The sequence below is a fragment of the Tamandua tetradactyla genome, chromosome 3 (genome assembly GCF_023851605.1).
Source record: "Tamandua tetradactyla isolate mTamTet1 chromosome 3, mTamTet1.pri, whole genome shotgun sequence".
Taxonomy (NCBI): domain Eukaryota; kingdom Metazoa; phylum Chordata; class Mammalia; order Pilosa; family Myrmecophagidae; genus Tamandua; species Tamandua tetradactyla.
The window spans coordinates 175,196,295-175,221,848 of NC_135329.1; the positions used below are offsets into that span (position 1 = coordinate 175,196,295).

Consider the following 25,554-nt stretch of genomic DNA (forward strand, 5'->3'; position numbering starts at 1 on the left):
TAGAAAATTAAACTTTTACTGCTCTGCCTACTTAATGGGCAACAACAGAAAATCTTAGAAAGCAGTCTGGAAGAGAGAGACTATATCATAAATTCAGAGAAAAAATACAAAGTGCTTTCACTAAAATCTAATTTTCCTATTAATTATTTAAAGCAATCTTCAAATATTAACTTATATAAATATATGTTAAATTCCATTGTGCTTTGTCATGTAAGAACAAGCTGTATTGATATTTTTGCTAAATCAGACTAAATAAATGAGAATGTATTTTTCCTTTACAACAATAACAGAACAATCAAAACAGGCACCACTTAAAAATACTTCATAAATTATTGTAAAATAATTATTTAAAAACTTACACTCAGAAATGGAGGGCAAAATTATCAGAACTCTATTCTCTCACTCTACCTCTTTCTCTCATTTGAAGTATTACAGTTAAATGTGGACATGATGGCAAACCCACTCTAATTCCTATATGAAACTATGTATATCAACTGAACAGCATAGTGCCTGAACCACAGTCCTCGATAAAGGACAGCTAAACACACACACACAAACACACACACAGATGTGCTTAAAACCATTTTTAACAAATTGGAGACCACCAATGAATGAACTGGATTGTCAAGTTTTTGTACAAACTTTAAAATAAAGACATTACAAGACAAGATACAAAACAAAATAACTCATCCTACCATATCATTTTTAATTTCTAGTATTTCTGTGAGTGAGAATTTTCTCCCTGCTGTACAACCAACCAAAACAAAATGTACCATAAATAGCACTCATTAGCTGTCTATACTTGTCACCCTTGACCTGCAATTTCAAATTTTTATATTCTTCAAAAGTCTATTTATTCTCATATATTTGCTTTATAAGCAAGTGTTAATCATTAACCTCATAAATTCACATCACACTAAAATCAAATACATGTATGTATATATACACGTTCCCTATAACATTGTAACCTTCTGCTAAAAATGTTCAAAAACCTCTGATCTCATTCAGCTTTTTATTTTATAAATGAACACACAGAGGCTAAGAATAAGTAACTATACAAATATATCTATTCACTGTAGAGCATACCAACCTAAATTTTCAACTATTCCTTGTTCCCACGCACACATAAGTTGAGGGATTTGCACACTTTGTTTTATAATTACTCTCTTTTCTGTTTCTTTGTTTGTTTTTTAGGCATTTCGGTTTTTCACAAGTAAAAGATGGCTTGCTAATCCTCACCGAACTCCAAATCATATTCTTGTACTGTTGTGGGGGAAAAAATGACACAATTTTTAGAAATGTTATTGGAATATGATTATGTTAACAAGATGAATCATTATTTACAAATTATTCATGTAGATTTTCCAGCCTAGATATCCACCAGAAACACACATGTAATGTAGATTCATTTCTGGGGAAATCGCATCGATGTTGTTGAAAAAGAAATGTTTCCTTTCTGTGTCCTCCCAATCTAACAGGACTCTTAATATAGGTCACAATCCTAAAATGAAAGACATGATTCAGTAGATAAATCTATTATTATTTTTCCTTTAATGTATTTGATTCACAAGCAGCCACAAAGCAGCAACACCACAAGAGTTCTATAAGTTTGTTTTGTGTGGTTTAGTTTAGTTTGTTTTTACGTGGATTGGCTATGGGTCTGCATGTGCACATTGACAGCAAAAGAAAAGGTATTTTCCTCATGAAGATATGCTATTCAACTGGCTAACACTCTTTCTGGAATTTGAAAACAAAGCAATTTTAAAACATTTCAATGTATTATCAAAAACCTTTTGTTGTTTTTTTGTTTTGTTTTGTTTTGTCTTGTTTTTGCTTTTGTTTTTATTTTTTTTATTTGTCATGTTTATGACCAACATCTGATCTGGTATCAGAATTTCAGAAATACTTCATAGTTCAGCTTCCCGTATATCGAAAATGGTAATACAGAATACTTAAAGAATTATACATTGTAATCATCTCTATGTTGGGGTTTAAAACTTGTAGGATCCACTGAATTCCACTCATTTGAGTTTTAGGAGACTTCAAAGGAGGGGAAACAGTAAATGAATTAGGCCAGAAAGTCAGAAAGTCAAGGGATAAACTGATACCCTCTGAGCCAGAATGCATGTGATCAAGCCCAGCAAACCATCCTCTGTCGTGACTCCTGAAGTGGAGGAGGAGAAGGAGGAAGGCAAGGCCAGGTGAGAGCATTTGGCGACTGGGGAGAGAAGGTACACGACTAGGCGTGCAGGAGAGGCTGGCCGTCACTGACCGCCACACACGTTTGCTCGCAGGGTCAGGGGTACAACTGTCCACAGGCTCATCGGCTGGCTCTGGAGACTCTGCTAAGCCACAGGAGCACAAGGGAGGAAGCCAAGCAGAAGCAGAGGCTCCCAGACAGGACAAAAATTACACAAGACCGATGAGCAGAAGAGCTGGGGAACTCAGTGGGAGTGACCAGGGTGAAATGACTTTAAAGTCATTAAAAAAAAAAAAGTGTGCTCGTTTGAAAATAAAATCCTTAACTCTTTAATCTAATGTGAACTTGCAAAATTTGCTTTATCATTTATATTATTGTAAATGGTGGTAAATATAATTTGTGATTTTTTTATTTTAATTTGGCTCTTAGGGCTGAGGATGATTCCTGGGCATTTATTTTCCATTTGTCACAAAGGAAAACTATGAAGCACTAAAAATAGAGAAGCCTGAATAGAAACAATTCATGTGAGTTGATACACTTAAATCTGGTTGGCATGGATATCATTAAAATGCTTTTTTTAAAAGGCACATTGGAAGAAAATGTAGAGAAACATCTTCAAGGCCTAGTAATAGGAGGTATCTTCCTAAACTTTACAACCAAAGCACAAGCAACAAAAGAAAAAATAGATAAATGGGAACTCCTAAAACTCAAATGTTTCGTGCCTCAAAAGACTTGGCCAAAAAGGTGAAGAGGCAGCCAACTCAATGGGAGAAAATATTTGGAAATCACACTTCAGAAAAAGTTTGATGTCCTGTACACATAAAGAAATCATATAACTCAACAACAAAGGAACAAACAATCCAATTATAAAGTGGGCTGAAGATATGAATAGGCATTTTTCTGAAGAGCAAATACAGATGGCTCAAAAGCACATGAAGACATGCTCATTCTTTTTTTTTTTAATTTTTTATTAATTAAAAAAAAAATTGAAAGAAACTCAAACATTCCCAACATATACACTCAGCAATTCACAATATCATCACATAGTTGCATATTCATCATCATGATCATTTCCCAGAACATTAGCATCAACTCAGAAAAAGAAATAAAAAGACAACAGAAAACTAAAAAACAGATTTTACATACCATACCCCTTTCCCCTCCCTTTCATAGATCACTAGCATTTCAAGCTAAATTTATTTTAACATTTGTTCCCCCTATTATTTATTTTTATTCCATATGTTCCTCTCATCTGTTGACAAAGTAGATAAAAGGAGCATCAGACACAGGCTTTCACAATCACACAGTGAAAGCTATATCATTATACAATCATCATCAAGAAACATGGCTACTGGAACACAGCTCTACATTTTTAGGCAGTTCCCTTCAGCCTCTCCATTACATCTTACTTAACAAGGTGATATCTACTTTATGCATAAGAATAACCTCTGGAATCTCTCAGTCATTGCCACTTTGTCTCATTTCACTCTTCCCCCTTTTGGTCGAGAAGGTTTTCTCAATCCCTTGATGCTGGGTCTCAGCTCATTCTAGAGTTTTTCTCAATCTCTTGATGCTGAAGCTCAGCTCATTCTGGGATTTCTGTCCCACTCTGCCAGGAAGGTCCACACCCCTGGGAGTCATGTCCCACATAGACAGGGGGAGGGTGGTGAGTTTGCTTGCTGTGTTGGCTGGAGAGAGAGGCCACATCTGAACAACAAAAGAGGTTCTCTTGGGGGTGACTCTTAGGACTAATTTTAAGTAGGCTTGACCTATCCCCTGTGGGGTTAAGTTTCATATGAACAAACCCCAAGACTGGGGCTCAGCCTATAGCTTTGGTTGTCCACACTGCTTGTGAGAATATCAAGAATTCAACTTGGGGAAGTTGAGTTTTCCCCCCCATTCTCACCCTTCCCTGGAGGGGACTTTGCAAATACTTTTCCACTCACTGATCAAATCACTCTGGGATTCATCAGGGCATCACCTGGACAAACCAACAAAATCTCACGTCCTATACAAAGTTCCATGTACTTAAGGTGTTCAACCAACTATCTACATAAGTTATATTAGGAGATACACTAGTCAAAGTATAAATTTGTACCAAATAAACATTTTTTGCTTTAGTCTCACGCATAAGTTGAAATTTTAAAATATTAATTACCATCTATTTTCAGCACACTGCAGTAATGACATTCTTTTGTTCTTCCTCATGCAAAAACATTTTTTAAATTTGTACATTTAGTCACTATCATTATACACTCTAGGCATTCCCAGATTATACCATCTCAATCTTTATTGTCTATCTTTCTGTGTAATTTCATTTATGCCCCAGCCCTCCTCCCTCTATCATTCTCATATGCAGCTTCATTCAGTGTTTTAACATAATTGTATTACAGTTAGGTAATATTGTGCTGTCCATTTCTGAGTTGCACAATCTATATCCCTTCAGCTCCAATTACCCAATATTTTACCCTATTTCTATCTTCCTGATGGTCTCTGTTACCAACAAAATATTCCAAGTTTATTAACTAATGTCAGTTCATATCAGTGAGACCATACAGCATTTTTCCTTTTGTTTCTGGCTAACCACACTCAGTATAATGTCCTTAAGGTCCATTCATGTTGTTACATACTTCATAACTTTATTCTGTCTTACAGCTGCATAATATTCCATCTTATGTAAATGTCACAGTTTGTTTAGCCAACCGTCTGTTGATGGACATTTTGGCTGCTTCCATCTCCTGGTAATTGTAAATAATGCTGCTATAAACACTGGTGTGTAAATGTCCATTTGTGTCCTTGCCCTCATGTCCTTTGAGTAGAGACAGCATATAGATGGGTCCTGTTTTTCAATCCATTCTGCCAGACTATGTCTTTTGATTGGAGAGTTTAATCCATTAACATTCAGTGTTATTACTTCAGTGTTATTACTGTAGTACTTTATTCTACTATTTTGCCTTCTGGATTTTATATGTCATATCTAATTTTCCTTCTTTTTACCTTTACTCATAGTCTTCCTTTCTACACTCTTCTCCACAACTCTCTCTTTTGTCTTTGTATCTGTCTCTAGTGCTCCCTTTAGTATTTCTTGCAGAGCTGGTCTCTTGGTCACAAATTCTCTCAGTGATTTTTTGTCTGAAAATGTTTTAATTTCTCCCTCATTTTTGAAGGACAGTTTTGCTGGATATAGAATTATTGGTTGGCAGTTTTTCTCTTTTAATAATTTAAATATATGACATGCTCATTCTTATTAGCTATACGGGAAATGCACATCAAGACTACAATGAGATACCACTTCACACCTATAAGAATGGCTGCTATTAAGCAAACAGGAAACTACAAATGTTGTAGAGGTTGTGGAGAAATTGGGACACTTATGCATTGCTGGTTGGAATGTACAGCTGCTATGGAAGCCAGTCTGGCGGTTCCTCAGAAAACTAAATATTGAGTTGCCCTATGACCCGGCAATACTACTACTCGGTATATACCCAGAACTCCTGAAAGCAATGACACAAGCAGAGATTTGCAAACCAATGTTCATAGCAGCCTTATTCACAATCACCAAAAGATGGAGACAATCCAAGTGCCCATCAGCAGACGAGTGGATTAACAAAATGTGGTATATACATATGATGGAATATTATGCAGGAGTAAGATGAAGTGACATCCTAAAGCCCATGACAAGATGGATAAGCCTTGAGGACATAATGCTGAGTGAAATAAGCCAGACACAAAAGGATAGATACTGTATGATTCCACTTTCATGACCATGGTAAATCAGAGGCTTATAATATAGAATATAGGGGACCTAGAAATACTCAGAAGCTTGAAATGAGTGATCAGTTAGCTAATGAGGTTGAACTTAATTGTAAAAGAACAGATAGAAGTGAAGGTGGTGCAGTAGTTGGTCTATAAGTAATATTATCATATTGAAGGTGAACATGATTGACTTGTGTCCCACTGATAAACACTACAAATACAAATAAGTTCTTGCATGAATTACTGCAAAGGTATGAATCTTGTATAATGAGTGTATAATTTTGGGGTGTGGGGGGGAATTGCTATTGCATGCTATGGGCTATGTTTAACAGGAAAACATCCAAATCCACAGTACCGTAACAATATCAGGGGTACATAATGGGGGAGGGACAAGAGTTAAGGGGTATGTTTGGATTTTCTATTTGGTAGGGTGTGTTTATTGGTTATCTTTCTCTTGGGAACAATTAAATTATCTAAAATTGAGAAGGTTGATGGACTGTGGACTTTGGACATCATACATGAGGTTCAATAGATGGAAGTGGCTGAAAGATGCATTGACTGAGTAGATTGGTGAACGATGGTGTATACATATGACTGAATATTGTGCTACAAAAAGGAATGAAGTTGTGAGGCAGCCATCAATATAATGAACCTGTTGGACATTTCATGAAGCAATATAAGCCAGCAAAAGAGCAAATACTGTATGATCTCATTTAGAAAATACTTATAAGAAAACTGGGACCTAGACTGTAAGTTCTTATAGCAGTCACATTTAGTCTGGAGTGCTAATTGTTATTTCTGGATTTTGAGAGGCTGTTTTATAAATGGATAACCTGGTGTTTATAGATAAGAATGAAGCCGACCAAGTCAGGATTAAAGTAATTCAGCATACAGGAGTAAGAAAGACATTGTCTGTATTTTAGAACTTCACCTGCTCTTTGAGACCAAAGAAAGAGAAGTTTATTTTGTCAAGATCTTAAATTTCCTGTCACATATAATCTAACTCAACCTGTCTGGATAGGTCATTTAAACAATCCAAATACAGGGAGCCCAGAATAAGAATGAGAGTCGTCAATCCTGTATAGCTTAATGTAAAGCCTGGATACATCCCAGAATGTATTAAGCAGATAACCAAAAAGTATTGGCAAAGTCCCTTGAGGGATGGGAGAAAAAATATAGAACTATTAAACTTTACCACCGGGGAAACCCCAGATACTCTGTCAAGCATTAGGGACATACAATCAATAGGCCAAGCCCTTGAACATTAAAGGTAGCATGCTATAATGCTGCCCAACATGACTATCTCTAACGCTAATGTTCATAAGATTATGTAAGATGTTTAAAATAAGCAGTTGCAGAGGTGGGTCAAGATGGCGGCTTAGCAATGTGCGTGTTTTAGTTCGTCCTCCAGAACAACTACTAAATAACCAGAAACAGTACAGAACAGCTCCTGGGGCTACATCAGTGACTGGACACACAGCGTACCCCAGTCTGGACCAGCTGGACCAGCTGCGAACCTCCCCAGAACCATGAGTTCCCCAAGCCATTGCAGCCAACACCCCTCCCCCACAGGCTGCTTCCCAGAGGGGAAAGGAAAGAGACTTTATCAGTAGCAGTGGCTGAGCCCAACCAAATGCCAATTGTGGCATTAATTAACAAATTCTGACTACTAAAAAGAGGCCCCTAGCTCAGGTGAACCTGGTCAAAGCGGAGGTTGCTCACTGGGCTGACGGAAAAAGAAAAAAAGAAAAGAAACAGATTTTTGTGACTGTGTTTCTACAAATTCTTGACTGCCTTTGGATACAGTGGCAGGGATTCTCAGGCTGTAACTTCCCCAGGCATAGGCAGAAACAAGCTTGTTTGAGGGCTTGTCTGGAGACTGTGCCTTCCCCAGGGGAGGCGTAAAGCCCAACTCAGGTGAGATCCCTCCCTCAAGGAATTCAGGTACCAGAACTTGGTAATTTGAAGCCATTAAAACCAGCCTACAACCTCTCCTCTGTCTCTACCATGCCCCCAACAGGGAGAGTCTGCCCAAGTTAAAGGTACCGCATCATCTTATGTTGGTGGGACCTGCAGTCAGACAAGCACCACATACTGGGCAGGATAAGAAAAACAGAGTCCAGAGACTTCACAGGAAAGTCTTTCAACCTGCTGGGTCTCACCATCAGGGAAAACGATGCAGGTGACTCTTTCCCCCTGATAGGAGGCCAGTTTGGTCTGGGAAAATCCAGCTGGGGTCTATAATACCACGTAGACCCTCCTAAGGGCAGGGGAAAAAAAGGCACCATACAAGCAGGGCAAGAAACAAGAAAACAAGAACTGAAAAATTCTCCTCTATTAAACAAAACTTAAGCTAGAGGTCCAGAAAAAGCTGAACTGCATGTCAAAGAACAGATAGACAACAAATTCATCCAGCAAGAAAACCCTAGGTACAAGAAGTAAAAGCAATCTCCAGAATAAACTAGTTAAGGTAATTAAATGCCTAAACACCAGCAAAAAATAACAAATCACACTAGGAAAATTGAAGATATGGTCTAATCAAAGGAACAAACCAACAATTCAAATGAGATACAGGAGCTGAAACAATTAATTCAGAATATATGACCAGACATGAAAAACCAAATCAATGAATTGAGGGAGGATATAAAGAAGGCAAGAAATGAACAAAAAGAAGAAATCAAAAGTCTGAAAAAACAAATCACAGAACTTATGGGAATGAAAGGCATAGTAGAAGAGATGAAAAAAACAGTGGAAACCTACAATGGTAGATTTCGAGAGGCAGAAGATAGGATTAGTGAACTGGAGGAAGGAACATCTGAAATCCAACAAGAAACAGAAACTATAGGGAAAAATATGAGCAGGGACTCAGGGAATTGAATGACAATATGAAGCGCATGAATATACGTGTTGTGAGTGTCCCAGAAGGAGAAGAGAAGGGAAAAAGAGGAGAAAAACTAATGGGGGAAATTATCACTGAAAATTTCCCAACTCTTATGAAAGACTTAAAATTACAGATCCAAGAAGTGCAGCATACCCCAAAGAGAATAGATCCAAATATACGTACTCTAAGACATTTACTAATCAGAATGTCAGAGGTCAAAGAGAAAGAGAGACTCTTGAAAGCAGCAAGAGAAAAGCAATCCATCACATACAAGGGAAGCCCAATAAGACTATGCGTAGATTTCTCAGCAGAAACCATGGAGGCGAGAAGACAATAGGATGATATATTTAAATTACTAAAAAAGAAAAACTGCCAACCAAGAATTCTATATCCAGCAAAACTGTCCTTCAAAAATGAGGAAGAAATTAAAACATTTTCAGATTAAAAAAATCACTAGAGAATTTGTGACCAAGAGACCAGCTCTGCAAGAAATACTAAAGGAAGCACTAGAGACAGATAGAAAAGACAAAAGAGAGAGGTGTGGAGAAGAGTGTAGGCAGGAAGACTATGAGTAAAGGTAAAAAGAAGGAAAATTAGATATGATATATAAAATCCAAAAGGCAAAATGGTGAAAGTAAGTACTACATGTACAGTAATAACACTAAATGTTAATGGATTAAACTCCCCAATTAAAAGACATAGACTGGCAGAATGGATTAAAAAACAGGACCCATCTATATGCTGTCTACAGGAAACACATCTTAGACCCAAAGATAAACATAGGTTGAAAGTGAAAGGTTGGGTGGGAAAAGATATTTCATGCAAATAACAATCAGAAAAGAGCAGAAGTAGCTATACTAATATCCAACAAATTAGACTTCAAATGTAAAACAGTTAAGAGACAAAGAAGGATACTATGTACTAATAAAAGGAACAATTCAACACGAAGACATAACAATCATAAATATTTATGCACCGAACCAGAATGCTCCAAAATACATGTGGCAAACACTGAAAAGAGAAATAGGCTCATCTACCATAATAGTTGGAGACTTTAATTCCTCACTCTCATAATGGACAGAACATCTAGACAGAAGATCAATAAAGAAACAGAGAATTTGAATAATACAATAAATGAGCTAGACTTAACAGACATTTATAGAACATTACACCCCACAACAGCAGGATACACCTTTTTCTCAAGTGCTCATGGATCATTCTCAAAGATAGACCATATGCTGGGTCATAAAATAAGCAGTTACTTCACTTTATAGCCATACTTGATACAACATAAAGAAAAGAAAAAGTTCTTATAGGCTTTCCATTCCTGAAGAGCACAGAGTCAAGTTTCTTTTCATGATACACAGAGGAGCAACACGAGGCACTTTCAGAGCCAGCAGAGAGTGGTGGAGCACAGACATACAATCAGTACTTGCCTGGCTTGGGTGAGGGCTCCAGGAAATGAGGAGGAGAAGAATTCTATCCCACCCTGCCTGTGTCTCCTCATGTTCCCATCCTGCCTGGGCAGTCCACCCATTGTCTTTTTCTTTTCCCTTCTAAGCAGACACCTGGGGTAAGTGGGGGTAGTCTACAAAAAAAAAAAAAGGTACCTACATTTTTTTCACTTACTATATGGTACAGATCTGATATTAATTTTTGATAGGAAAAATCTGCACTTGACCCGCTGAATTAGTGGCTAACCAAACTAAAGAAAGATTAAAACAAGTCAAATTCACACTTCAGCTTCAACTTTACGAAAGCCATCCCCTCACTTTGCTAACATAAATATTTAAATCAAATGAAATACATCAGAAAAAGACTACTAGCCAGTCCAGAAGATATCCTTAAAAATGGTGGTATTTTCTTACGGACCAGGCTATCTTCTCTTAACTCTTCCATCTCTTCCCAAGTATTACTATTTTCTACTTGATTAGCATTGTGTCTATAGAAGGGAAATAAAGCTAGTGCTGATACACAAAGAAACATCACCACATACAGGGCCAAATTAAATGAATATTCTCTATCAGCACTACAGAGACTCTTCTCACCTTTCAGAAATAAGTCCTTTTAGCTATAGGACACAGAAGAAACAGGCAGGCCCAGTGACCTAAAAGTCAGAAGAGAACCAAAGTAGATAACTGGCATTCACCAAGCATTTAAGCGAAATGGCATGCCTGGCCCAGGTGCAAGGCCATATATTTCCAACATATCACGTCAAGGAATCCTCACAACGGCCCTAAAGAAGCGGAAAGTGAGAAAGGACAAGTGATTCCCTAATCCCACAGAGCTAGAAAATATTAATGCCTCAACTGAAACACAGTTCCACCCATTCAATAAAGTCCTGACCCCTTCAAACTCTGGGCTTGGTGGGTGTGAATCAATGAAGAGTCAATTGGTGGAGTCCCAGGAAAATCTGCTATTGAAGGCTTCTTCTACTCCCTACCCTAATTAAATTCCATTTGCTCCCCAGAATGTCCCCTGAATTAATTGAAGCCTATGGCCCTTAAATATAAAACTAACTTGATTATAAACAGCAGTGTGAATTTCGGTACCAATGCTGTGACTGAAATTATTAGGGTAACTTTTTGCTTTTCTTTTTCCTTCGGGAATAGCTGGGTTGTTATTAAAATAAACTGATAAGTTGCAGTGGCCAAATATCAGAAGCAGTTTAAGGCAATGGGACAAGCACCTGGGTCCTGCCCGCGCTGTTACAGCTGTTGGCACTACTGAAGGAGGTGCTATTCCCCCTCTCTCTGCCTAGACAATTTCATGGTCCCCCTTCCCCACTGTCAGCAGCATCTCAATGCCTGGAAGAGTGAGAAACTATCACCCCCTCTCATTTCTGGTGCTATGCATCACTCCCATTTCTTTCCCGCTGAATCTTAGGAGCACAGGACGCATTTGTACTTTAGCCGTCTGAGCCTTGGTTCTCTAGGTGGGTTTTCTCTCATGTAAATGAAAATTTCATTTACATGAGAGAAAACTGCTCCCAGTTCCACCCTTTGACCCAGAACAGTGAACAATAACACATAATCTGTTTCATATTAAATGGGTAGACAAATAGCAATTGTTTTACAATTCATATTATCATCTGAATTTAAAAAAAAAAAAAAAGGCAGAAATACTGGGAGGCACCCAGGGGTGTGGACCTTCCTGGCAATGTGGGACAGGAATCCTAGAATAAGCTGAGACTCGGCATCAGGGATTGAGAAAAACCCTAGAATGAGCTGAGACCCAGTATCAAGGGATTGAGAAAACCTTCTCGACCAAAAGGGGGAAGAGTGAAATGAGACAAAGTGACAATGGCTGAAAGATTCCAAACAGAGTGGAGAGGTTATCCTGGAGGTTATTCTTACGCATTAAGTAGATATCACCTTGTTATTCAAGATATAATGAAGAGGCTGGAGAGAACTGCCTGAAAATGCAGAGCTGTGTTCCAGTAGCCATGTTTCTGGATGATGATTATATAATGATATAGCTTTCACAATGTGACTGTGTGATTGTGAAAACCTTGTGTCTGATGCTCCTTTTATTACCTTGTCAACAGATGAGTAGAACATATGGAATAAAAACAAATAATAGGAGGAACAAATGTTAAAATAAATTTAGTTTGAAATGCTAGTGATCAATGAAAGGGAGGGGTAAGGGGTATGGTATGTATAATTTTTTTTTTCTGTTTTCGTTTTCTTTTTCTGTTGTCTTTTTATTTCTATTTCTAAATTGATGCAAATGTTCTAAGAAATGATCATGATGATGAATATGCAACTATGTGATGATACAGTGAATTACTGATCATATATGTAGAACGGAATGATCATATGTTAAGAATGTTTGTGTTTCTTTCTTGTCATTTTTTTTTATTAAAAAATTTAAAAAAAAGAAATACTGGGAGACAAAATAAAGGCTTTTTTTGTTCTGTTCTGTTTTGTTTTGTTTTCAGTCTTCCTAAACAACCATGGAGCAGTCAATATTAAGATATCACTGAGTCAACAAGTCATAATACCCCATTATACACTATTGTATAATGTTCTCTGAAGCTACAGCCTTCTACACCAGTCAGGTTCTGAAATATGAAACTCATTTTTTAAGACAACTATTTCTATTCCAGAAAGATCTGAGAAATCCTACAGGACAGTTTTAATAGTAGATTTTAATAGTAGTAAGAAATGTATTGTAAGAAAAGCTTACGCTTTTTCTCAATCAGATAAACTGGCATTAAATTTACTTGATAACAGTTCATGGCCTTCTCCTGGAAGAATAATAATCATAGATTATGCTAAGTGAGCTTACTTTGAAAGTAAGGCAGCTAGTACTCTCAAAATTTCTGTAAGGAATTATAAAATGCATGTGAAAATATTTTGTGAACAGTAATGTGCTCTATAATGTTAAGATCTACTACTACCCTTCCAGGATAATATTATTAATAATAATAATAATACAGCAGTGATGAAGTTCTGTTTAGTTTCATTACAGCTTCACTTTAGGTAAATAACTTTCCATTACACAGAAGCCTCAAAAGGTGAAATTTGGGTTTAAAAAAAGACATCAAAGATGACCACCTAAATATACAAAGCAACAGTCAATATTCACTTGAAATAATTTTCTAACACAAAGATATTCAGATCTGAAGTCACCAATAAGATTTCCCATTTTTTAGTTGCATTTTAATATACTAAGAGATAGGAATTAATTAGCAATAAACAGTCCTTTACAAACAATCCTATAGTTAGTGATTATATTTTATGCCATCATGCAGTTAACTTTGGTTCTTTTGAGGTTTGGGAGTTTTTTAAGTAAATAACTTGAATGTTTTATAACTTCACCCAAAATATTACTTACTTGGCAAGTCACTTAACTGTTTTCTGAATAAACACCTTACAAAAGCAAAAACCTGTCATTATTCCTATGTGGAGAGAGAAGGGTGAGGTGGGGAGAGATACCAAGATAGAATAATCCCAAGTATTTCTCCTATTCAAACACCTAAATATAGGGTATGTTTGTATAGAAGGAAGGAAATAAGCCTGTTAAAAGAATTACTTATTTACCAAATTTTCATTCAGGTAATTAAGCAGTGCTTGTTTTTTACTTTTCATTATATTGATTATTAAAAAATTATTAATAATTAAGGGCAATGGTGGCTCAGTGGCAAAGTTCTTGTCTCCCATGCCGGAGACCTGGGTTCGATTCCTGGTACCTGCCCATGTCAAAAAAAAAAAAAAAAACATTAAAAAAATTATTAAAAATTGTAAAATAATTCAAAATCATTCTAGGCAACAAGTAAAAGAAATAGTATGTGTGAGGTACGTAGCATCCAAAATGAAATTATTTGAAAGCTCACCATCTCAAAGCTTTCAAATTGTAAAGATTTTTTTTTCCTCACTGATATTTACAAGTATTTTATTAAAATTAGAACAGAAGCATAAAACTAGTATCCCTTTTTTGTTTCCAGTTCCCCTACCCTGAAGGTACAGCTTCTTTTAGGTCACTGAAGTCATTAAGAAAGCAGCAGCTTCCTGCCAACAAAAGAAGGGGAAGCCTTCCCTTAGGATTCTAAAGCAGTGATTCTCAACTTTTTTTTAACCCCAAATGTCTGAGGGATAGAACACACTTCCATTGGCACCACCATCATACTAAGGCAGTGATGATAGATTCCTTGGTTAATGTGAGTTCTTCGAAGGCAGGGACTTTGACGTGTTCTTTCCTCATTTTTCCCTAGTTTAGTGGGCAATCCCAATAAACAGTTGTTGAATAAGTGAATTATTCTGAAGTGGATGGGAGGAGAATTCTTCTCCTCTCCCTCACTAACTAGTTAAGAATCACTAATATAAAGATGTAATAGGTTAGACTGTTAGGGAAACTTGTGCCATGTTAATTCTTTAAATAGCCTTTGTTGTTATTTCAAAATCTCGGTGAATCACCCTGTCTCTACTTTTTATTTTTGTGCATTTGAATGATTCCCCTTAAATTAGCTGGATATGACAGGTCGGCAGTTTCCCATTTGGTAAGGAGTTTATTATCAGTACAGTAAATCTGAAATGTCCACCTGCCTTTGTTTCGGCTAATATCTAACCCATGGAAAAGTTCCTTGAAGATTTATACGTGAACTATCAAAATAAAAATGGCATGTGGTTTGGATACATCAAAAAAAAAAAAAAAAAAAGATGTAATAGGTTAGGGAGGTAGCTATAACTGGCTTTTTTTTTTTTTTTTTTTTACAAATAAGCATAACCTTTATTGTAAAATCCATATAGCTCATTGAGGCTAACAGGATGCTTTTATAAGATGCTTTCTGCTGTGGTCGACCTATGGCTGACCACGTTTTGACTTGCATCCCATCAAATTGTAAAGATTTTTTAGCATCTATGAAAACACTGTCACACATGTACACACACACATACACACGGATATAATATCGTCCTTGAGCCAGATTCATAAGGTATTCTAGAATCTTTTATAAACTCCAACCACAGAAATAGAAATACTCTTCCCAGATCATTTTCCAAGAGAAGCAATGTGCTTTTTGAAACAAGCCTTTGGCAGCCTCTTACTTGCTGGGTCAAAGACCAATTGTTACTTGCCTTTAAAAAAGAAGCACTTAGGATTAGTGAACTGGAAGATGAGACATCTGAAATATGACAAACAAAAGAAAATATAGGGAAAAGGATGGAAAAATATGAGCAGGGACTCAGGGAATTGAATGACAATATGAAGTGCACGAATATACATGTTGTGGGTGTCCCAGAAGGAGAAGAGAAGGGAAAAGGAGGAGAAAAACTAATGGAGGAAATTATCACTGAAAATTTCCCAACTCTTATGAAAGACTTAAAATTACAGATCCAAGAAGTGCAGCATACCCTAAACAGAATTGATCCAAATAGACATACTCCAAGACACTTACTAATCAGAATGTCAGATGTCAAAAAAAAAAGAGAGAAAATCTTGAAAGCATCAAGAGAAAAGCAAGCCATCACATACAAGGGAAGCCCAATAAGATTAAATTTCTCAGCAGAAACCATGGAGGCAAGAAGACAGTGGGATGACATATTTAAATTACTAAAAGAGAAAAACTGCCAACCAAGAATTCTATATCCAGCAAAACTGCCCTTCAAAAATGAGGAAGAAATTAAAACATTTTCAGACAAAAAAATCACTGAGAGAATTTGTGACCAAGAGACTGGCTCTGCAAAAAATAGTAAAGGGAGCACTAGAGACAGATAAGAAGGCAGGAGAGAGAGGTGTGGAGAAGAGTGTAGAAAGGAAGACTATGAGTAAAGGTAAAAAGAAGGAAAATTAGATATGACATATAAAATCCAAAAGGCAAAATGGTAGAAGAAAGTACTGCCCTACAGTAATAATACTAAATGTTAATGGATTAAACTCCCCAATCAAAAGACACAGACTGGCAGAATGGATTAAAAAACAGGACCCATCTATATGCTGTCTACAGGAAACGCATCTTAGACCCAAGGATAAACATAGGTTGAAAGTGAAAGGTTGGGAAAAGACATTTCTTGCAAATAACAATCAGAGTAAACCAGGAGTACCTATACTAATATCCAACAAATAAGACTTCAAATGTAAAACAGTTAAAAGAGACAAAGAAGGACAATATGTATTAATAAAAGGAACAATTCAACAAGATGCATAACAATCATAAATAGTTATGCACTGAGCCAGAATGCTCCAAAATACATGTGGCAAACACTGAGAACATTCAAAAGAGAAATAGACACATCTACCATAATAGTTGGAGACTTCAATTCCCCAGTCTATTCAATGGACAGGACATCTAGAGAGAGGATCAATAAAGAAACAGACTATTTGAATAATACAATGAATAAGCTAGACTTAACAGACATTTATAGAACATTACACCCCACAACAGCAGAATATACCTTTTTCTCAAGTGCTCATGGATCATTCTCAAGGACAGACCATATGCTGGGTCACAAAGCAAGTCTCAATAAATTTTAAAAGATTGAAATCATACAAAACACTTTCTCAGACCATAAAGGAATGACGTTGAAAGTCAATAATAGACAGAGTGCCAGAAAATTCATAAATATGTGGAGGCTCAACAACACACTCTTAAACAACCAGTGGGTCAAGGAAGAAATTACAAGAGAAATCAGTAAGTATCTAAGGCAAATGAAAATGAAAACATAACATATCAAAATTTATGGGATGCAGCAAAGGCAGTGCTAAGAGGGAAATTTATTGGCCTAAACACCTATATCAAAAAGAAGAAAGAGTAAAAAACAAGAAATTAACTGTCTACTTGGAAGAACTAGAGAAAGAACAGCAAACTAATCCCAAAGCATGCAAAAGAAAAGAAATAATGAAAATTAGAGCACAAAAAAATGAAATTGAGAATATGAAAACAATCGAGAAAATCAACAAAACCAGAAGTTGGTTCTATGAGAAAATCAGTAAGATTGATGGACCCTTACCGAGGGTGACAAAAAGAAGAAGAGAGAGGATGCAAATCAATAAAATCAGAAATGGAAGAAGAGATATAACCACTGACCCCACAGAAATGAAGGAATTAATGAGAGGATACTATGAACAATTTTATGCTAGTAAACTCGACAAAGTAGATGAAATGGACAACTTCCTAGAAGGCATAAACAACCAACGTTGACTCAAGAAAAAATAGATGACCTCAACAAACCAATCACAAGTAAAGAAATTGAATCAGACATTAAGAAGCTCCCCAAAAAGAAAAGTCCAGGATCTGGTGGCTTCACATGTGAAGTATACCAAACATTCCAGAAAGAATTAGTACCAATCCTGCTCACACTCTTCAAAAAAATTGAAGAGGAGGGAAAGCTTCCTAACTCATTCTACAAAGCCAATATCACCTCATACTAAAACCAGACAAAGATATTACAGAAAAGAAAACTATAGACCAATCTCCCTTATGAATATAGATGCAAATATCCTCAACAAAATTCTAGCAAATTGAATCCAGCAGCATATTAAAAGAATTATACACCACGACCAAGTAGGATTCATCCCAGGTATGTAAGGATGGTTCAACATAAGAAAATCAATTAATGTAATACACCATATCAACAAATCAAAGCAGAAAAACCACACGATCATCTCGATTGATGCAGAAAAGGCATTTGACAAAATTCAACATCCTTTCTTGTTGAAAACTCTTCAAAGGATAGGAGTAGAAGGGAACTTTCTAAACATGATAAAGGGGATATATGAAAAACCCACAACTAACATCATCCTAAATGGGAAAAACTGAAAACTTTCCCTCTAAGATTAGGAAAAAGACAAGGACGTCCACTATCACCATTGTGATTCAACATTGTGTTGGAAGTTCTAGCCAGAGCAATTAGGCAAGAAAAAGAAATACAAGGCACCAAAATTGGAAAGGAAGAAGTAAAACTCTCACTGTTTGCAGATGATATGATACTATATGTCGAAAACCCCAAAAAACCCACAGCAAAACTACTAGAGTTAATAAATGAGTACAGCAAAGTGGCAGGTTACAAGATCAACACTCAAAATCTGTAGTGTTTCTATACACTAGTAATGAACAATTTGAGGGGGGAAGTCATGAAAAAATTCCATTTATTATTGTAACCAAACGAATAAAATACTTAGGAATAAATTTAACTAAAGAGACAAAAGACCTATACAGAGAAAACTATAAGAAATTGTTAAAAGAAATCACAGAAGACCTAAATAAATGCAAGGGCATTCATGGATTGGAAGACTAAATATAGTTCTCAATTCTACCTAGATTGATTTACAGATTCAATGCAATACCAATTAAAATCCCAAAAACTTACTTTTCAGAACTAGAAAAACCAATAACCAAATTTATCTAGAAGGTCAGGGTACCCCAAATAGCTAAAAGTATCCTGAAAAAGAAAAATGAAGTTGGAGGTCTCACACTACCTGACTTAAAGGCGTATTATGAAGCTACAGTGGTCAAAACGGCATGGCACTGCCATAAAGATAGATATACTGACCAATGGAACTGAATAGAGTATTCAGATATAGACCCTCTCATATATGGACAATTGATCTTTGATAAGGCAGCCAAGCCAACTCACCTGGGACAAAACAGTCGCTTCAATAAATGGTGTCTAGAGAACTGGATAGCCACATGAAAGAGGATCCATATCTCACACCCTATACAAAAATCAACTCAAAATGGATCAAAGACCTAAACATTAGATCTAAGACCATAAAACTGTTAGAAGAAAATGTAGGGAAATATCTTATCAATCTTATAATAGGAGGTGGTTTCCTAGACCTTACACCCAAAGCACAAGCATTGAAGAAAGAAATGGGAACTCCTCAAAATTAAACACTTTTATGCATCAAAGAACTTCGTCAAGAAAGTAAAAAGACAGCTTACACAATGGAAGACAATATTTGGAAACGATATATCAGATAACAGGCTAGTATCCAGAATATATAAAGAGATTGTTCAACTCAACAACAAAAAGACAGACAACGCAATTACAAAATGGGCAAAAGACTTGAACGGAGACTTCTCTGAAGAGGAAATACAAATGGCAAAAAAATACATGAAAAGATGCTCAACTTTCCTGGCTATTAGGGAAATGCAAATCAAAACCACAATGAAACTTGGAATATTTCATTGGTAACAGAGACCATCAGGAGATAGAAATAGGTTAAGATACTGGGTAATTGGAGCTGAAGGGATACAGATTATGCAACAGGACTGAATATAAAAACTCAGAAATGGACAGCACAATATTACCTAACTGTAATACAATTATGTTAAAACACTGAATGAAGCTGTATGTAAGAATGATAGCGAGAGGAGGGCTGGGGGCATAAATAAAATTACAAAGAAAGATAGACAATAAAGATTGAGATGGTATAATCTAGGAATGCCGAGAGTGTATATTGATAGTGACTAAATGTACAAATTTTTAAAATGTTTTTGCATGAGGAAGAACAAAGGAATGTCATTACTGCAGGGTGCTGAAAATAGATGGTAATTAATATTTTAAAATCTCAACTTATGTGTGAGACTAAAGCAAAAAATGTTTATTTGGTACAAAATTTATATTTTGACTAGTGCACCTCCTAATTTAACTTATGTAGATAGTTGGTTGAACAACATAAGTACATGGAACCTTGGGTAGTACATGAGATTTTGTTGGTTTGTCCAGAGTGATGCCCTGATGAATCCCATAGTGATTTGATCAGTGAGTGGAAAATTATTTGCAAAATCCCCTTCGGGGAATAGTGAGAATGGGGGAAAACTCAACCTCCCCAAGTTGAATTCTTGATATTCTCACAAGCAGTGTGGACAACCAAAGCTATAGGCTGAGCCCCCAGTCTTGGGGTTTGTTCATACAAAACTTAGGATAGGTCAAGCCTACTTAAAGTTAGGCCTAGGAGTCACCTCCAGGAGGACCTCTTTTGTTGCTCAGATGTGGCCTCTCTCTCCAGCCAACACAACAAGCAAACTCACCACCCTCCCCCTGTCTATGTGGGACATGACTCCCAGGGGTGTGGACCTTCCTGGCAACGTGGGACAGAAATCCCAGAATGAGCTGAGACTCAGCATCAAGGGATTGAGAAAAACCCTAGAATGAGCTGAGACCCAGCATCAAGGGATTGAGAAAACCTTCTCGACCAAAAGGGGGAAGAGTGAAATGAGACAAAGTGTCAACGGCTGGGCGATTCCAAACAGAGTCAAGAGGTTATTCTGGAGGTTATTCTTATGCATTAAGTAGATATCACCTTGTTATCCAAGATGTAATGGAGAGGCTGGAGGGAACTGCCTGAAAATGCAGAGCTGTGTTCCAGTAGCCATGTTTCTTGAGGATGAGTGTATAATGATATAACTTTCACAATGTGACTGTGTGATTGTGAAAACCTTGTGTCTGATGCTCCTTGTATCTACCTTGTCAACAGATGAGTAGAACATACGGAATAAAAATAAATAATAGGGGGAACAAATGTTAAAAAAAAAAAAACCCACAATGAGCTATCACCTCACACCCACCAGAATAGCCATTATCAATAAAACAGAAAATGGTAAGTGCTGGAGAGGATGTGGTGATGAGGCACACCTATCCACTGTTGGTGGGAATGTCAAATGGTACAATCACTGTGGAAGGCAGTTTAGTGGTTCTTCAGGAAGCCAAGTATAGAATTGCCATATGACCCGGCAATACGATTGCTAGTATCTACTCAGAGGACATGAGGACATGAGGGCAAAGACATAAATGGACATTTGCACACCAATGTTTATAGTGGCATTATTTACAATTACCAAGAGATGGAAACAACCCAAATGTCCTTCAACAGAAGAGTGGCTAAACAAGCTGTGGTACATACATATGCTGGAATATTATGCAGCTGTAAGACAGAATAAAGTTATGAAGTATGTAACAACATGGATGGACCTTAAGGACATTATGCTGAGTGAGATTAGCCAGAAACAAAAGGACAAATACTGTATGGTCTCACTGATATGAACTAACGTTAATGAATGAACTTGGAGAATTTCAGTTAAGAACAGAGTTCATCAGGAAATAGAAATAGGGTAGATATTGGGTAATTGGAACTGAAGGGATACAAATTGTGCAAGGGGATTGATGGTAAAAATTCAGAAATGGATAGCACAATACTACCTAACTGTAATACAATAATGTTAGAACACTGAATGAAGCTGAATGTGAGAAGGATAGAGGGAGGAGGCCTGGGGGTACAAATGCATTCAGAAGGAAAGATACATGTAAAGACTGAGATGGTTTAATCCAGGAATGCCTAGAGTGTATAACGATAGTGACCACATGTACAAATCTTAAAATGTTTTGCATGAGGTAGAACAAAGGAATGTCAATAGTGCAGAGTATTGAAAATAGATGGTAATAATATTTTAAAACTTTAACTTATGTGTGAGACTAAAGCAAAAAATATTTATTTGGTACAAAATTTATACTTTGATTAGTGCATTTCCTAATATAAGTTATGTGGACAACTTAATTGAACATCATAAGTACATGGAAACTTAAGTAGGGCATGAGATTTTGTAGGTTTGTCCACAGTGATGCCTCGATAAATCCCAGAGTGATTTGAACAGTGAATAAGAAGTATTTGCAAAGTCCCTTTGGGGGAATGGTGAGAAAGAGGGAAAATTCAACTTCCCCAAGCGGAGAATTCTTGATATTCTTACAAGCAGTGGGGACAACCAAAGCAATAGGCTCAGCCCCCAGTCTTGGGGTTTGTTCATATGAAACTTAACCCCACAAAGTCTAGGCTAAGGCTACTTAAAATTCAGCCTAAGTGTCAAGAGAACCTCTTTTGTTGCTCAGATGTGGCCTCTCTCTCCAGCCAACACGACAAGCAAACTCACTGCCCTCCCCCTCTCTACGTGGGACATGACTCCCCGGAGTCTGGACCTTCCTGGTAATGTGGGACAGAAGTCCTAGAATGAGTTTGGACTCAACACCAGGATTGAGAAAACCCCTCTGGAAAAACCTTCTCAATCGAAAGGGGGGAGAGAGAAAATAAAGTGTCAATGGCTGAGAGATTCTAAACAGAGTCAAGAGGTTATCCTGGAGGCTTTTCTTATGCATTAAATAGATATCACCTTTTTAGTTAAGGTGTAATGGAGAGGTTGGAGGGAACCACCTGAAAATGTAGAGCTGTGTTCCAGTAGCCATGTTTCTTGAAGATGATTGTATAATGATATAGCTTTCTCAATGTGACTGTGTGATTGTGGAAAAAAAAAGGGGGTGGGGTCTGAGACAGTCTTCCCTCGATGAAAATAATAAAGATTAGAGAAGAAATCAATGAAACACAAAACAAAAAAATAGAGAAAAATCACTGAAACCAATAGATCTTGTTTCTTTGAAAAGATCAGTGAAACTGATATATCTTTAGCTAAGCTGACCAAGAAAAATAGAAAGAAAATACAAAATACTAAAAGCAGGAATAAAACAACCCTACCGAAATTAAAAAAGTATTACGAACAACTTTATGCCAATATATTAGACAATTTAGATTAAATGACAAATCACCAAAACTGATGCAAGAAAAAACAGAAAATCCGAATAGATCCAAAACAATTATTAATTTAAATCTTCCCACAAAGGAAAGCCCACGCTCAGATGGTTTCACTGATGAATTCTTTCAGGTATTTTTAAAAGAAATAATACCGATCTTATACAAATATGTATGAAGACTGCCAGGTGATTAATGAAATATTTTCATTGCTTCATCATTCATGAAATAGATCTTAATTCCATGTAAGGAAGTCAGTCTAGCCTGTCCATAATAAGGAAAAGTTCCACAATACTTTTATCATAAGACATTGTCTTGAATATTACTAGTATTTCACCAAAAACATCATTATTTACATGCCGGAGTTGGCAAAGTTAGCCATTAAAGAATTGTTAACAGAGTATGGAAACTGTGAATAATAAGGTCTTGCAAAGCACTAATGAAACAAAAGCCACTTTGAGCTTTGGACTGTGTCTAATCAGACATTTCCTCAAAGAGCTGATACACCCCCTCCTCTCCTCATGAACATCAGTTACACTAGTACAGGATTTATAAAGCAGGCACAGAACATATTGCTGGGAACTGCAGTCAGTTCAGGACACCAAAAATAAAGCTGCAAAAAGTTCTGTAATTCTGAGAATCAGAAGGATATCAACTGTCATAAAGTATCTGGTACCTACGTTCTACAAAAAAGTGAAGTGAATTGCTGGGTATCACAAAAATAGCCAGGGACAAATCTAGGACTACAATCTCCTTTAAATTCTCCTATCTTCAAGCACTCTTAGAGAAAAACCAGCTCTTCCTTGAACCTCCTTGTCACCCTTCTCTCTCCTCCACGATCAGCTCTACAATTATAATAAAAAAGCGCTTTATCAAATTCATTCCTTTCTTATTGAAGCATATTGCTTGTTAAATACTGAGTCAGTACTAAAATGAGTAAGAAATAGCCATTGCCATCAAGAATTTCAGTTTAGTAGTAAAGATAAGACAAAAACAAAACTAGATCAAGTATCAGAGAGAGAACAAAGTGCAAAGGAAGTTCAAAAATGTATTCACATTAGCTACAGTGATTAGGAAAGACTTAATGGAAAAGGTAGTATTTGAGTAAGGTTTGAAATCCTAAGGTTTTGATGGACAATGAGGGCAGGACATCCCACGAAGAAGGAATATGTGTGTCTAGTCTGACTAAGGCAGTGTTCAGTTGTTCAGAACTCTTTCCTACCATGACAGTTTACAAACAACATTTCTCCATGCCACTCCACTGCACGTACTCCCATGGATGCACAGAAAGCAAAGATGGGCTGCCTGCCATTTACACTTCCCAATAACCCCACCCCCAATAACCCCACCCCCCTCCCTTTCAAGAACACATATCAAACGTAAGTGCGTGGGACTGACTTTATAGTGGAGATACCTTTGATTTGCTTTAATTTCTTTTTTTTTTTTTTTTTAGGTGCAGGGTCTGGGAATTGAACCCAGGTCTCCTGCATGGAAGGTGAGCATTCTACAACTGAACCACCTGTGCACCCGGCTTTAATTTTTAAAAAGAATTTTTTAGCCTTACCATAATTCTTAGTCAAAAATTGCTTGCTGCATGCCCCACGTTACTACAATCATAGTAACAGGTTAAGAACCATCAATATGATAATAAGTAAAGCTGAAAAACATCCATTGCTCAGAGCTATCCTGGGTGCAGATGGAGGAATTTCAACAGTGAAGAGAATAATTCCGGCTGCATTTGGGAAGGTTACTCTAAAGTGTGGAGAAAGAGACAGGGCAGTTAGGAAGTTATCGCGATAGAGGCCCAAATCAAAATAGTACTGGGAAAAAGATGATGGATTTGAAGAACGTTGCAAAAATAGGAGATAAGCTTTATAAGGGCACACCTGACATGTTACCTCTGTATCCCTAGTAGTCTCTAGTTCAGTGAACATTTGTTGAATGAATAAACAAAACCTTGAAGGCAAGGCAACATAATATAGTGGTTAGAACCAGACTGCTTGGGCTCAAATCAGGACTCTTCCAATTACTAACTCCACGACCTTGGGCAAGTTAGTCAACTTCTCCATTTTCCCATCTATAAAATGGGACTAAGAATAGCGTCTGGATCATACGGTATTTTTGAATATTAAACAAGTTAATATATAAAGTGCTTGGAAGAGTGTTTCTGACACATAATAATGGCATGATAAATGTAGGTATTATTTTTATTGGTGAAAAAATATGCCTTTAACAGAACTTCAGAAGTGAGAACAGTTTTGGGGAAAAGGTAATCAACAGCACTAAAAAAAAAACTGGCATTTCAGTGGAGATGCCAGATAATGTGGATTGGAGTTTTGGAAGAAAGGCTGGGATGAGAGTGAGAGACCTGACTGCTGCCACTTCTCACCACTCCCCAGATCTCTCCCAACTTCCACGAAGCTCCAGACACATTAGCCTCTTTGCCAGGTTCTTTCCCGCCTCAGGACATTCTGAGTGGAGATAAAAGTTAAATGCCAGGGAATGTATGAGATGGAAGGTATAAGTGAAGAAAGAGGTGCCAGCAAATACAAAGGAGTACTCAGAGAGATAACCAGGATTGCTAGGGGGGAATTTTAAGGAGACAGGCAACACTCAGAATGCTCAGAAGTGGCAAGAAGGGTGACAGTTGAGAGTCGCTGGATTTGACAGTAGTTTCAGGAAAGAACTCTGAAAAATT

At 36.9% G+C, this 25,554-nt stretch overlaps 2 protein-coding genes across 8 annotated transcripts in view; one reads left to right on the forward strand and one right to left on the reverse strand.

Moving 5' to 3' along the window:
• LOC143677945 (aldehyde oxidase 2) overlaps positions 1–2,497 on the forward strand; it is a 91,721-nt gene extending 89,224 nt beyond the window's left edge. Inside the window, exon 36 of the mRNA XM_077154628.1 lies at positions 1,195–2,497. The gene's annotated coding sequence lies outside the window, so the exon portion shown is untranslated. The remainder of the gene's footprint in view (positions 1–1,194) is intronic.
• The window catches only part of LOC143677943 (uncharacterized), an 86,223-nt gene that overhangs the window by 58,991 nt on the left and 1,678 nt on the right, over positions 1–25,554 (reverse strand). For 5 of the 7 annotated variants that reach the window (XR_013172986.1, XR_013172985.1, XM_077154624.1 and 2 more), the window contains exon 2: positions 1,091–1,263. The exons of the other annotated variants lie outside the window; for them this stretch is intronic. The gene's annotated coding sequence lies outside the window, so the exon portion shown is untranslated. The remainder of the gene's footprint in view (positions 1–1,090; positions 1,264–25,554) is intronic. 7 annotated transcript variants of the gene reach the window in all.